We start from the raw sequence: 12,184 nt of genomic DNA on the forward strand, positions 1-12,184 counted from the left end.
TTATTTCTGCCACCGAATATGGTATTTGACGTTGTACTGTGGGCTCAGACCATAACAAAAAAAAAAACAAACAAAAAAAACAAAAACAGACATTTTGTTGCTTCTCTTCTAATTGAAAACCCTCTCGCTGTTATTCCCCATCAACCCTGGTTCAGTTTAACTGGTGTGTCACAGGCGGTGACTGGTAATTCTGGACATGCTGATCCATCTACAGATGAAGCAGTAATGTCGTTCTCTGAGCAGTATTTCAGTAGTTTTTCCTGAGCATCATGCGCTTGCTAACATTTGATTACATTTTTAAAAAAGAACATACGACAACATTTGAAGCTCACTTTAAAACAAACCTTTATTTGGTGCATGCCATCATTTCATTTAGTGAAAAATATATTTGAAAAAGGCTGCATGTGAAAGTTGTGGCCTTGACATTTCACCTTGCTGCTTCCATTATTTTCCCTTTAACAGGCCGCTCCATCATCTTTTGATGTATTAATCCACCACTCCTTCAGGATGATCCATAAACCATTTAGCAGTCTTTCTTAAGTTACATCTGGGTAATCTTATTTCTCTCTCTCTCTCTCTCGCGCACACACACACACACACACACACACACACACACACACACTCACTCTGACTGATGCGGCGGAACATGTTCAAGTGTAGTGGTGGTGTCTGCAGCCCATCCGCAGAGCCATTCTCCGGGGTCTTTATGATGCTAATGTACTCCCCGGCCTAATAAATCCCTGTAGAGCCGCTCGGAGTGGATCTTATGGCCAACTCCGATCGCCACCTTTTTCCCTCATCACCCCTCCGCACACACACACGCCGCTATTATGGCCGCAGAAGTGCCTGCCTTGCACTTCCACTGATGCTTGGGTGGCTGTTTAATATGAGGCAGGGGGAAGGGATGAGACAAATCAAACATGAAGGTGCAATTTAAGCCGTGTTGGCTGTCAAACATGGGAGTGTGGTCTGGCCACGGTGCACTGGCTGTAGCATCAGCTTTGTCACCGCCGAGTCGCCACGCTTGCTTGTGCTCTCCACCTGACTCGCTTTTGACCTCACTAGTTAATGAGTGGTCACCTGCTGTGACTCTTTCAGAGTCAGACTCGGCCCTGCCTGAGCTGCACTTGTTACTGACTGGTAGACAGATAAAGAAGTTGGTGTTGCTTCAAGCCTTTACACCTCTGTGCTGTAGATGACTGGGGTGAAAGAAAATATCAATGCACTTATATAGATCGCAATACTTGACTAGCAGCACTACTGTGTCCATGCCCACAATTAAAAAAAATCTAAACTTATTAAATCAATACTTAGATATATTTTGCTTTCATTGCGGCTACTAACCATGGTCAGCAGCTAGTGGTTTACCCCGTCAGATAACATGGAACCAGTGGCTCCCACTCAGGAAACAGTCTGTTTGAGATGATCTTGTTTACAAATATTACAGTATATCGCTGTACTTGCAATGTATATTGAATAGTGGAGGGACTTTAATGGGTTAAGTACGATTAATTAATTACAACATTACAACAGAAAATATAATTTAATTTAATTATAAATGTTAAAATTTAATTTATTTAAAAATTTATATTATACAATTGAAATTCTTATACAAATATTTTCAAGACATTAAAAGAGCTTTAGTTTAAATAAGGTGATATAAAAACTTGAATATAGCCACCATCGTGATTTATTGTGCTATTGTCAAACTGATGCAAAAGAATATTTTGTTGTTTAAATGTATGTATGGGTCCATTATTTGATTCAGTCATATACCAAATTCATTCAAAATGTGGCTTCTTGTGGCAAATATTCTTATACCATCAAATTGTTATTAGTTAACATGAATTTATCACAAATTCTCTAATTAACTATATTAATTTTTTCAATCAAACCCCACCCCTAATGTTGATATATGTCGTAGCAGACCGTAGTAGACGGAGAGTAGGGGTTAGCTCCTCAATATTACTGTTGTTGTTAGTGTGTTCAGAACCAATAGATGGCACTCTCTGCTCAAAAATGTTTGGATTTGAACAACCACTCGAACCAAGACTCACATCATTTTGTAATGAAAGTGACAAACCAGCCACCACTGCTTTAATGTGTCCATCTCCTGTATGGTTTAACACCATACAGGAGATGGACAGCGAGGTCATGGTCTCAGACTAAAGCTGAGCTGAAGATAAACACTCTAAACTGGCAACAGATGTTGCAGCAACAAGCAAGTCATTGTCAATGTTCAACTAACACACACCTGGAGGAGAGCACCAGCACCTGGCAGACTCCAGGAGAACTGCAGATTTGAAGTCACATTTTCATCAACAGTCATTTGTAAAACTACATGTAAAAACTGCATAAAAAGGCTGGACACATGAGACTTAGACTCGCTAAGTGGCCACTCCCTCCCAGAATCCATGGACCTGAGCAGTGCTGCATCGAGTCGCAAACTTTTCCTTGTAGCTCGGGGACAACGTTTTATTCATGCATTTCTATTGGTCGCTTAAAACAGGGTTCACAAGTCAAAGTCTCCAGAGTTTCGTTGTTGTGTTAGAGCATGTGATGAATTGGTAGAAATCGGTGTGCGAAGCAATATAATAAAAAATGCCGTCCCTTCCTTTCTTAGAATCACATTTAATGCCTTAAAGTTAAACGTTTCTCTGATTTGAAAGTAGAAAAATGATCCCTTCTCAACATCAACGATGGCTGACACAAATGGCACAGACTCAAATATGTATCCCACATAGAAAACAGTGTGTTGAACAGCGTAGCTGAAAGAAATAGAACTTCATGGGCCACACTGTCAACAGTGTTATTGAATTTTGTTGTATATGTTACATAAATGAAATAAGCGGCCCATATTTGGCCCTCCGGCCTCATGTTTGACACTGTGCTACATCGGTTGATATGTTGTCATATTGCTGTGAGAAAACTTTTATTTTGGAAGGAGGCTTTGGTGCCTCCTCACAGGACGCTTTGAAATAATGGCTCCCCCTGTCGTCTTCCTCTGGCCACCACGATCGGTGTTCAACTTCCCTTCATCCCTCTGTCCCCGCTCCCTCCTCCCTCCCCCCCTTTGGTTTCTCTCAGGGGAGCAGTGTGTCACTCAGCTTGAAGCCCACGGAAGAGAGGTGAAAGGGGGCTGATTGAGCTAATTTAGCCCCTGGATGTGAGAGCAGGAAAGGCCTCACCTTCTGCTAATAGACAGACATCAAAATGGAGATGAGGAGGGGGGAGAAAAGAGGGGAGACGAGTAGCCACGGCAGGGCTATAAAACCTGGAAGACTTTCTGATGGATTTATCTCTCCTCGTCCGAGAGGATGTGGAGAAAACTTTTATGAACACAGAGTGACATTGCGAAGTTGGTAAAGGTTTATGTGTGTTGCCTTGAATTAAAACCTGCTGATATTACTCATTGATCCGTCCTCCTCCATTAAGATGCCGTCAATCACGACCTGCTTTATGATCTCCTCCGCCCGCGCCGCTCCCCATACATCCTCCACGACAGCTTGACTGGAAGTCACACCAAAATACTGGCTTTTACTACATGGATGAAGATTGGACACACTTTTAATGGCTCCCGTGGACACACATCCTGCCGATGGCACGCGATCACATCATCGATCGCTGATCCATAACTCTTGTGCGCGGCAGATTAAAGTTAGGTTTGCACCAGCAGAAATGCTGATTTCACGAGTGTCCAGAGTGACTCGGACTTGGGGCGCAGACGCTGCTTTATGCGCCAGTAATGGATTTGGAAAGGTGCCCCAGCCATGGCGATGTATCGCAATTATGAATAGGAACTTGCATTTATTTGTTTGAAAGAAATGGATCTGGTCAAGTTTTGGGACACATTCAAACTGTCAATGATTTTTGCTGACATACTTTAAAGACAGTGACACAGTCCTCCTTCTGTCACGGAGACACTGAATCCAGGAAGAGGCTGGACACATCTGTGTCTGGTTTGGCTTGAGTGGCTTTGCCGTGTTTGCTGTTACAGGTGAACATGGAAGCACTTAACAGTCCTGTGTCTGGATCATTTCTGGGCCTCTTAAATCCTTACTGGATCACTGTGGAGTTTCAGTGGAGTTTATGTTGAGGGCAGGTTTCTTGTTTCCCTCAGCTTCACTGACCACACTGTAGAGGACTTGAACCTGGACACCAGAGAACTATGAAGTAAATATGGTATTTACTGATGCGAGAACCAGCTGGCCGGGATCGTTGGACCCTGAAATACATGTATAAGAGAGTGATTTTGCTAAAATAAAAGCGGCTAGTACCAAGGAGGAGAGTGGGGCAGGAACATTTTTATTTACTGGGTGATGACGTAGAAAGCTGGACAAAGACAAAGTTTTCACATTTTCAACAATGTGGCAAATCCCCCACCACAGTAAGTGAGTTTTGCCCGACGCTTTGCTCGAGAGCTGGAGGCACAGTGTGGAGACACCTGAGGGGAAATGACCAAAGTTTGGATCAAAAACAAACAAACAAAAGAAAACCTCATATTGACAAACAAGATTCGCTTCAACATGAGAGCAGATCAAATATTATTTATTTATTTTACTATATGGATTCTAAGATAAACTCTCAAAACTACACATTTTTACATCCATTTTCGTAAAATAGAAAACATAACAAAAACACAAGAATTAGAATCATGTGAATGTTAATAAAAAATACCTCTTATAGCATGCATTAGTGCGCACTTCATCAACCTCCAGAGATCTAAAAAGTACCATTTAAAATTTTCACCAAAGAGTGACGGAGATAAAAAAAAATTTAAAAAAGTTTCACCGGACATTTTTATTCCCACGACTCAACTCAATTTCAAGCCCGTTTTAAGAGGTCGTCTCTGAGATCCGTCAGGTAGGTGAAGTAACTATTCTGTGCTTTCTACCCGTCCACCACGTCGGTCCTGACACTTTCACCACACACCTTCTGTCCCTCTCCTTCATCGCCACCTCTGCTGGCCCTCAGTATTCTGACTCTCTTTTGTCCATCTTCTTCTACATATTTAATAGTCCTCTCTGACTCCCCTCAACCCCACATGCCTCCGTGGCTGAAAGAAAAGGAGCTCAAATTGGCTGGAGAGATGAATAATGTCCCCGCCATTAATGGCGGCATGGAAGGATCAGTCTTTTCATGTGTGTGGAGGCGGCAGAGGTGAGGGCTGTAGAGGCTCTGTCGGTGGGGAAATGCCCCTTTTCTTTTCTAACTTTGCTCAAATTACAAGATAAAAGTAGAGGGTAGGGGTGGAAAGACTTTCCATCAGGAATTCTTCAGAGGTCAAGTTGCCGATCTGTTAAAAAAATAACTATTTACCCCTTTTGGGAAACAGTGAAACATTTATTGAACAGAAAAATAAACTCCAGTTTTCCCAAACAGCGGGGTCAGCTGCCCTTCTTAGCCAGTAGGGGGAGTTAGTGGTCCACAGCAGGACAAACACCTGTCATCATCTGATTCTCAAACATTGTTTGGGAAGTGTCAGTCATTGTTTGTAGACGCTCCAATACAATGGCATCGTTTATGGTTTGGAACAGTTGGTTTGATTCTGTGGTGACTCGTGAAGGCAGAGGTGAACGATGCTGGCCGCACTCTGAAGGTGAACCACGTAATGTTCTCCACCACTTGATTGACTGCCCATGAACGTGATGGCGGCTCCTGCTGGGAATTTATCTTTGGGGACAAAGACCTCAAACCAGGGCTAATTTCATTGTCCTTGACGACCACAAAAGCATGAAGATTACAAGCTAATGGTCTGACGCGCAGGATCCATCCTGCCTCTCTAAGCTCCCCACATCTATTTGTTCTTTTGCTGTTTGTCACTCTATCTGCCGATTCACCCATCTGGCCATCCACTCATCCATTCATCCGTCCATCTCGCAAATCCCCTTTCTTTTTTTTCCCCCGTTTTCCATTGCGCTTGACGTGAGTTTTAAGTGGCTGAACTCAAACTGGGAAGGTCGCCGAGATTTGACTTCCTCCGCCCTGAAAAGCAGCACAGATTATGGAGCTGTTATCACCTTCAGGCCCCTCTTCTGGCGCCTCTTTTTATTTTCATCCGTAGACCTGACGATAACGGAATACTGCATGACGCCATTGTCCTCCCTCTCTGTCTCTCGTAGGTGGAGATTTAAAGTTGTTTTAAAACCGCCACTGTTCCAATCCTACTTAACCCCCCTTCCCTCCTCCCTTTGTCTCCCCCCTCCCTCTGGAGTATACCACCTAACCCTTCTGAACTTCACTCAGAGTTACTGAAGACCTGGAGCACACTGGGGAGACAGCTACACCAGAGAGAGAGAGGGAGACAAGGATAGACAGAGACTTAACGGAGTGCTGTTCTACCCCTCTCTCTGGTAATAAGAAAAGTTTCTGTTCTTTTCTGTGTTACAGCTGGGAGATAAAACTAGGGATCACTCACTCTCTCTCTCTCTCACACACACTCACATGCACCTTGGTGTGTATGCGAGAGTAGCTATTGTCACAAACTCATTTAAAAGCTATGTACAAATCCAACCAAACTAGGCCAATATGTGACTTAACCTTGGTTGCTTCCTCTTACCGTACATGTCCTTCCAGTTATGACCATTGAAATGAGTGAGTCCTGGAAACACATTCTTGTACTTAGTGTCAAAGGAGACGTTTGTCCGTATTAAACTGTGGGGGATTTGGCAAATATAATAAAATAAAATAAAATAAATCAATAAAAAGATGACTTTTTTTCAGTCTCGATTATTCACGTCGACCTCTGGCAGATAAGAAGGAGGGATGTGTCTACAGCAGTGGTTCTTAACCTTGTTGGAGGCACCGAACCCCACCAGTTTCATATGCTCATTCACCGAACCCTTCCTTAGTAAAAAATAAAATATGATACACTAACTGCAGACTAGACTGAGGGGTGGACCTCGGCGGCGGAGGCTCCACCGAACCCCTGAGACAGACTCACCGAACCCAGGTTAAGAACCACTGGTCTACAGTAAGGAGCCAGGGGTGACGGCAGATAATTCAGATTGTCCTGGAGTTTTCCATGGTTCCACCCGCTCATGAATTAGGGTGGAGTTTTATCATTTTTGATGCGGCGTCCTCATGACCGACGACACCACACTGTCGCTGTGGTTCATGATTTTTTTGGGGGAGCAGATTGGCCATGAGTGAGCGCCACTTCAGAATGATGGAGAACCTGAGCTACAGGCAGAGGGCCGTTCCCCAAACTAGAGCTTGGGAGAGGAGAGCGGGTGAATACTGCAACTGACCAAACAAACAGCCTTTTTGCTACGATCCCCCACAAATGGCTCCTCTTTATTGAGGCGACAGCATCATTCTCTGCTGCTGCTCTGCTGCTCATCCAGCCATTGTTGAGTGAAACCGAGGCAGGAAAATAGACTCTGAAGAGAGAGGAAGAGAAACAAGTTTAGTTTGTAAATGGCTGGGAAATCTGATTGGAATTACGGGGTGATTTCCTCAAAGGTCAATGTATTCAGCTGCGATCCTAAGAGGAAGGGAATTTAATACCCCCTTTTTTGGTTGAATTAATTAATTATAATATTAGGCAAGCTCTGGGGGCCCTTTTCTTCAGTGATTAAGTGAGCACATATCTTTAAAAGACTGTGTTGCTCTCTGGGGCCCCGGGCTTCTGAACCTGGAGGTGAAACGGAGAGAGATGTTTTATACATGAGAGGACGAAGAAACACAGACCAGCCGGCTCACCTCCACAGCAAGACACGTCGTGTTCACTATTTAGACCTTCAGTAGCACTTGTCTTTCTGAGCAGACGCTCCTCTCTGTTGGCCCCCGTGACCCCGCCCACTCCCTCTGGTCTTCTGCTCAACACAGCTCAGCGGTGCAGCCGCCCCCCCCATCTGTTGGCGGAGTGTGTAAATGGCCACTGAGCAAGGTTTTTCAGTTTGGAGCCTCGGACTGCTGATGTGAAGTATGAGAAGCAGACTGGCCATGAATTCTGTCTTGAGTTATACATTACCAGCATTTGACCTGGGGGGGGGGGGCCGAGTTTCTCTCAGGAGAGCAAGATTTGATGAGGTGAAAATGTGTGTGTCTGAGTGTAAGTTCGGAACGATAAGGTCAGAGCTCTAAAACTGCTTTGACACCAACTGAAAAACTTTTGCTTCCTCAGTATTAGCGCCAATTATTATAAAAGTTTCATTTTTCAAGTTTCCCTGATTGGAAGTGTAGCAAATGGTATGTATTCGCAAGGGCTGGGGGGCAACTGTGCCCTGCACTTGTCCATATTAGATAGTCAAACTGGATCATCATGCATCATTTTTTTGTCTTTAAAAATCTGTAAGGTTACTGAATTTTTTCCAAGTTTGGCTGGTACTGTCTCTTATATTCAGGTGCCACTTTAATACATTACTATAAAAGGATAGATAGATATTCCATTCACACCACAGATCGAGAAGGGTGTCCTTTACACCAGAAATCAGAGAGAGACACATCGTGCTTCTTGCTGAACTAAAACTTGGCTGTTCAGGCCGGACTGGGTGGATGAGTGATATTTATTTGCTACCCATGGTACTAACTGTCTGTGCTCCCATGTTTCTCTCTTCCTGTTCCCTTCCACTTCCACGGAGTACCAATGGCTTCATGGGAGGAACTTTGAGGTGTTACTGCTTCATGCAAAGGATCTTGTCAAATTTCCTCCCAAAAATATATGTTTTTTCCTCTTCATGGTGAGACTTGTAGAGCCTCGAAGAGAAAGTAATCCAAGTAGAATTTGTCAGGCGAAGAGAAGTGGGTGATATTAGTGAGAACACATGGACAAATTGTGTTTGTATTTTGTTGTTTACGGAGCGTGTTCATTCTGATTCAAATCCTGCAGGTGATGATGATTGATTCTATAGCACAGCTAAATCACGTTCCTTTTCAAAATCGTGTTCTTGTGAAGATGTCGGGACGTGATCACGTCTGAACCCTGGTGCTGACCCGCCGGTGATCCCCTTAAATGTCAATCATGCGGGTGAGTCACGGGCGGTAGACAGGTTCTCTGCCATCACGACTAAATCATGGTTTCTGAATGACACTTCCCATCCACGACGTGGCTTGATGGAAACCAAGGCGAAGGGCAGCGGCGACAAGGAGGTAAAGACGGGAACATTTCAGGATGCAGTGAGCTACGCGTGTGTGTGTGTGTGAGTGTCTTACACCCCCCACCCCACACAGGAGCGGGGCGCACTGGCCCTTCTGCCTGACCCCACTAAACATTCAGGTACAATTAATGATTCCTCCCTGATCTAAGCAACGCACCGCACTGATTGGACACCCTGAGGGGCGCAGGGCCACTATTTTAAAAACACTTTCTAGTCATGAATTTTAATCACTTCAAATATATTGCTAAATTATTAATTAAGTGGCTTTAAGTGAGGCTAGGTGGGCATTTTTTTTTTTTTCCTCAGAAGGACCGAAACGCTTTGGGGGTGACGGAGGTGTGGAAGGGAAAGAGCTTGTTATTTTACTCTCCAAGCAGCTGTTTGATTTTTTTTTTTTTAAAGCAAGCGCCCACAGTGTTAAACAGTCCACAGGGCTTGTTTGGTCAGATGGAAAGATCCACCATTTTGCAAAAATTAAGGCCATTTTTCTTTCTTTATTTTGCAGCTGCTGCGGGGCTGGAGTCAACTGAGTGTAGTTTTGTTTGATTCATCTGGACCCAGTTGTGTTGAAAGGTCAGACATTACACATAAATGGCATTTGGAAATCTCACCCAACCCTGTGCTGTTTGTCGCTGCAGTCTCTTCCATAGGTTTGACCTGCAGAACAAGACCCGAGTGGGAACAGTGCAAATTACAAATTACCTCCCTTATTAGGCCTGACCCCAAATTTCCTCCCATGAATATTCATGATGGCGGCATCTCGGCGCGCCATGAAATGAATTTGCCCTCTCCTCGGAGTGGACGGTGAATAAGGAATGATTAATGGAATTCCGCGTGGTATGAATCCATCATTCGCGGGACGGAGGCCTGCCTGGTAATAAGGATCCAATTAGAGCCACAGTGGGTGGGACCCAGCAGGAGCCGCGGCGAGAACGACCATGTCACACCTGCACACACACACACGCAGTCACGCACTCGATTGTCGGGATTTTGACACCAGGTGGTAAACGCACACATTTGCGCCGCACAGAGCAAACTTTTCCATCATGTCTAGTGGTGTGGGGGGTGTAACCAAGCGCCTCTCGCCGTCACCCGCGTCACCCCCAACACTTCTTCTCTCAGCGGGGCAGTTTTACCTCTGCTGGCACCGCCACCTTTGCAGGTTAATTTCATGTTCCGGTGCGTCCCGAGACAGCTCATCCCACCACCAAATATTTGTGTTAGGAGAGAAGATAACGCGGAGCTCCTATCCAAATGTGCACAAGTGCAGCAGGGTTATCTCTGGGATTGTTATTGTGAGCTGGGAGTTTTGTCAAGTGTGTCTGTTTGTGTGTAAACAGTTGCTTCAGCCAAAACCCCACTGAGTAAATCAGCGAGTAAGGGAAGGTGAAAGGGAGCAGTCCGCAAAGGAGTCACCCATCAGAGGCACAGAGGAGCTTCCTGTCCCCTTTCTGTCCCGCCGTGGATCCAGAAGAGTGAACATGGTGAAGTCGGCAACAAACCAGGAACCTTTGAAAATCGTGTGTAGAAGCAGGATATAATTCATGTGTGTGAAAAAGAGGGAGGAAGAGTGAAGGTGGTCCAAAGGTATTTGAGGTTAAACATCAGACATAGGTGAAGAAGAGAGTGAAGGCGGGTGGAGACAGCTGTTACGACAGAGCTTCACGGGACAGAAGTGATCACTGCCACGATGTATGTTCGGACACTCAGGAGAGTCGGAGTCAGGAGAGTCAGAGATGGAGATACTGAGGTTGTCATTGAGAGAAATGAGAAGATCTGAAATGAATCTGTCAGAGGGACATGAGGAGTTTGGAGACAAAGGTAAGGAGGACATTTGGTTTGTGGAGGGGAGAGATTGAGGGTGCTGGAGATGAAGGAGAGGAAGGAGGTTTGCCTGGAGGATGAAGGAAATGGAGAAGGAGGAAGACCTGCTGTGGACACTTCTGATGGCAAATGTGCAAAGAACTTTTGTGTCCATCGTATACCAGAGGCTTGGAAGGGACTTGGTGCCAATGAGTTTGCCAATGAACAATTCTCTTCCTCTGTTTTTAATTCCAACAACAACAACAAAAAACATGTTGTTATTGTTATTAACTGAGATCATAGTCAGAAAAATGAAAATATCTTGCTGTGATTTATGGTTATCAACCTGTAATCCCGCTGTAATGCCCGCACCTCGTCTCTTTGTGTCAACATGACACGTGAGTTTGTTGAGCCTCAACTACTGAGCAGGACTCTTCATAGAGCGGATGGAAAGCGAGTGACAGAAAAGGACACTATCGTTGGCTGCATCGACACGTGGGCACCCAGATGAAGGTGTCAGGCGTTTCACTGCCAGCCCTACGTACCTTCATTAACATAAAAAGTGAGGCTGCAGAGATGAGTGAAAATATGAACTCATTGAAATTCCGCAATCCCCTTCATGTCTAATCTTCTCTAAATTAGCCGACTTATTTCGCACTTACTTTTTTGCTGCTTGGTGAAAGAAATTTATTGTTCATCCAAGTCCATTTAATTGAAAACAAGGCCAGTTTCACCTGTGCTCCGTGTAAATTCTACTTCCTGGAACAGCTTTATTGTCCGTCCATCTATTCCTGAGCCTCGCGTCTCCGTAATGAGCTGCTCTGCTCCTCGCGCTCATAAACCAAAGCCTTTTAGATGAATTACATCTCCTTAAGATTCCCGTCCTGCCGCCGTGTTTCTTTTACGCTTCTGTTTAATCCACATCACATCTATATTCAGAACAAATAGCTGGGCCTCGCGCGACACCTGTCCAAGTTGGGGAGAAGAGACGGGAAAGTTGGAGCAAGGATGAGGCAGCAGCCGCTCTCTCCCTCTCTCTCGGATGGTATCCTGGATTATCTCTCTCTCTCTCGGATGGTATCCTGGATTATCTCTCTCTCTCTCTCGGATGGTATCCTGGATTATCTCTCTCTCGGATGGTATCCTGGATTATCTCTCTCTCTCTCTCGGATGGTATCCTGGATTATCTCTCTCTCTCTCTCTCGGATGGTATCCTGGATTATCTCTCTCTCTCTCTTTCGGATGGTATCCTGGATTATCTCTCTCTCTCTCTCGGATGG

This window comes from Synchiropus splendidus, chromosome 6 (genome assembly GCF_027744825.2).
Source record: "Synchiropus splendidus isolate RoL2022-P1 chromosome 6, RoL_Sspl_1.0, whole genome shotgun sequence".
In the NCBI taxonomy this organism is placed as follows: domain Eukaryota; kingdom Metazoa; phylum Chordata; class Actinopteri; order Syngnathiformes; family Callionymidae; genus Synchiropus; species Synchiropus splendidus.